The 3,782-nt window shown below is 37.7% G+C and overlaps 1 long non-coding RNA gene across 1 annotated transcript in view; it reads right to left on the bottom strand.

The window, feature by feature from the left end:
• Positions 1-3,782, bottom strand: part of LOC102482108 (uncharacterized) — a 100,370-nt gene that overhangs the window by 3,617 nt on the left and 92,971 nt on the right. The window lies entirely within an intron of this gene.

Raw genomic sequence — 3,782 nt, 5'->3', positions numbered from 1 at the left:
GGAAACAGGTTAGGATTCTGTTCAAATGGTAGGTGCATGAACCTATCAGTTTCATGTACTTTTATCTTCTGTTCTGGTTCAATTTTCCTGATTAATTCTGGGATATAATATTCAACTCCAGACTTGTCCCTAAAAGTTTCTGAACTCTTATTTCCGTGTGTCTGTATTTAATTATCCTGATATAGCACACGCTTGAGAACTTCTTGGAGATCTGGTCTGGTGCTGGTAAATTCTTTCAGGTTTTGTTTATCTAAGAATGTTCTTGTCTTTTCTTCCCACATGAAAGATGGTCTTGCCAGGTACAGTATTCTTGGCTGAAATTGCTTCTCTCTTAACACTCTCTTAAAGAATGGGAATATATTTTCCCATTCTTTCCTTGCTCACATTGTTTCTGATGAGAGATCTGCTGTTAGCCTGATGGAATGTCCTTTGTAGGTCACTTGTTGTTTTTCTCTTGCCAATCTTAGTATCTTGTCGTCTGTGGTTTTGTTCAATCTGGCTATAATATGTCTTGGAGAAGATCTTCTTGGGTTGATTCTATTTTGGGTCCTTTGTATTTCTTGGGACTGGATCTTCAAATGCCTCTCTAGGTTTGGAAAGTTTTCTTGGAGGATTTCATGGAATAGGATTTCATGCCCTTATGGGTCTCTTCACCTTCTGGAATGCCAATTATCTGGATATTTGGACATTTGATGGTATCTAGTACTTGTTGTATATTATTATCACATTTTTGTGCCATTTTCTCAGTCTTCATGGTGGATTTTTCTAGGTCAGCCATTTTCCCTTCTAAATCTGAGATTCTATTTTCTGTATGATCTAGTCTGCTTTTAATACTTTCAAGGGAGATTTTGACTTCCTGTATTATAGGCTTCATCTCTAACAGTTCCGTTTGAGTCTTTTGTAAAGTGTGTAATTCCTTTTTTAGATCTTGCAAAATTTTCCTCATCTCCTGGAACTCGTCAACTTCTTTCTCCTTTCTCTTTAGCAGTTCATTGTCTCTCTTCTCTTCCATCTCTGTTAGCGTTGACATTATGAATTTCTAAATTCCTTATCAGACATTTCCATGATTTTCACCGAACTGCTTGTGGATGAAGAAGAGTTACTGTTTTCCTTTGGAGGAGAGGTATTTTCTTGCTTTCCCACATTTCTTGTGATCTGGCGATGATTTCTTGTCATCTGACAGATAGTGTGTTTCTTTCAAATTCTTGAAGTTCAGTCTGAATGGTCAGGAGCAAGCAGACAGAGGTGGTCTAGAGTCTCTTTGCCATTCTGTTGTGATCGCTGGTGCAGCAGATTCAATAGATATTGAAGAATATTTTAACCCACGCTAGCTTGTTTGCTGGAAGCTGAATTATCAGTAGAAAATCTTCATTTCTCATGTGCCCTGAAATACCTAGTTCACAGAAGCCGTGAGGAATCTTCCCATGATTGATTTTTTTTTAAAAAGTAATTCATAGAAAAAAGCCATTGAGACTAATGATTGAATTTATAAATGCTTCAAGCTTTATGATAAATATTTAAAAACAACTGTATATATGTGTGTGTGTATACATATACTTACATATATATATATATATACATATATATATATATGTGTATATATATATATATAAAGAGAGAGAGAGAGAGAAAACAGTATCAGTATAGATATATATAGATATAGCAAAACATATTTAGGAAATTAAGTTTAAAAGCAATGTTTGGGCTAGTAGATGGTGTGGTGGTTAAGGCACTGGATTCCACAAGGCTGACTGCACAATTCTAGTCCTAATCTGGCTGCTTGAAACACATGCCAGACACTTGCATACTCAAAATCCCAAGAGAAGAATGGAGAAGAGATTGTGGCATGGCCATCACCCTTGTGAGGAGGGAAGATCTCTCACTTTTCCTCTCCCTCTGTCTGTCTCCAGCAAACACATGCTCCCTATTGCAAACATAAAAATAAACAAAAAGCAATGTCATTTTTAGTAGTACCAAAAATATGAAATATTAAGCAACAAATTTTTTAAAATACTTAAGATCTGTACACTGAAAAGTATGAAACTTTGTGAGAAATGATAACTTAAATGAAGAGAGAATATGTGATCATATATTGAAAGTTTCAGTATTGCTAAGACATCAGTTCTTACATTGATCTATGTCTTCCATACAACCCCAATGAATATTCTATAAGACCAATCAATATTTTTTTTGAGGAGAAATTGTGAAGCTCAATCTAAAATTGTTGAAGAACATAAAAGAGCTGTAATAACTCAAGATTTTTGAGAAAGAACAAAAGGGGGGGGGGCTTTGCTACTTGTACATCCAAGGTAGGACATGGGCAGGACCAGAGAGAACAAGTAAATTGATGAGTAGATTCCTTGATGTCATGTTCTTAGTCAGACCAGAGTGCAGCAGCAGTCCACTCTTGGCTACGCTCACATACTAAGCTAACTCATCCATGAACCAAATTGGATCTCATCCCTCCACTGGTCTGTTATGCAGTACTTCCCATGAAGGCATGTGTAAGCTGAAGAGAGGTATCAGCATAATGTGAGTGCAGCCAAAGGGGGATTGCTGCTGGGCTTGGGTCCCACTTAGCAGAGACCTTTGTAGAGAGCAGTGAGAAAATGCTTCAGTGGGCTGTTCTTCCATTCTAGATGGAACAAAGAAAGGGTCTAAAGTAAGAATATACATGGGGCCAGCTAGGTGGCATAGTGGTTAAAGTGGCTGGATCCTACATGGTCATCTATGCAGACCTAGAGGTTTGAAAGATGGCTGGGTGTTTGTGCTAGGCTTATGTGCCCACAACTCCTAGAGAAAAATGGACAATAAGAAATTTTGATGTGGCCAACCCCCCCCCCCAGGAGACATGCTTTCTCATTTACTCTCTGTGTCTCTCCAGTGAGCACATGTACCCTAAAGCCAAAGAATAAAGAGAAAATACATGGATTCATGGATGGTGGAAGACTTAACTAGTCTAGAACTTGGAAGAACAAAGATTAAAAAACAGACTGTGAATACAATGACCAGAAAGAATAAATGTTTGTGTATCCCATTAAAAAGAAAAATATCCTTCAGGAGAAGGTTCCACATGGCTCCAGTGAACTAGATTTTTAAGGGAATGAAGATTTGCTACTGATAATTCAGCCTCCAACAAAAGAGCTAACACGATCACAACAGAACGGCGAAGAGATTCTAGATCACCTCTGTCTGCTTGCTCCTGAACATTAAGGCTGAACTTCAAGAATTTGAAAGAAACACAACATCCATCAGATGACAAGAAATCACCACCGGATCACAAGAAATATGGGAAAACGAGAAAATACCTCTCCTCCAAGGGAAAAGAGTAACTCTTCTTTATCCACAAGCAGTTCGGTGAAAATCATGGAAATGTCTGATAAGGAATTCAGATCATTCATAATGTCCAAGCTAACAGAGATGGAAGAGGAGAGAGATAATGACCTGCTAAAGAGAAAGGAGAAAGAAGTTAACGAGTTCCAGGAGGTGAAGAAATTCCTGCAAGATCTAAAAGAGGAATTACACACTTTACAAAAGACTCAAACGGAACTGCTAGAGATGAAGTCTATAATATAGGAAGTCAAAATCTCACTTGAAAGTATTAAAAGCAGACTAGATCATTCAGAAAATAGAATCTCAGATGTAGAAGAGAAAATGGTTGGCCTAGAAAAATCCACCAGGAAGACTGAGAAAATGGCCCAAAAATTTAAGAATAATATGCGAGAAGTACTGGATACCATCAAACGTCCAAATATCCGGATAATTGGCATTCCAGAAGGTGA

The sequence above is a fragment of the Tupaia chinensis genome, unplaced genomic scaffold (genome assembly GCF_000334495.1).
Source record: "Tupaia chinensis unplaced genomic scaffold, TupChi_1.0 Scaffold145889_1, whole genome shotgun sequence".
Taxonomy (NCBI): Eukaryota; Metazoa; Chordata; class Mammalia; order Scandentia; family Tupaiidae; genus Tupaia; species Tupaia belangeri.
This window is presented reverse-complemented; position numbering and strand designations above follow the sequence as displayed.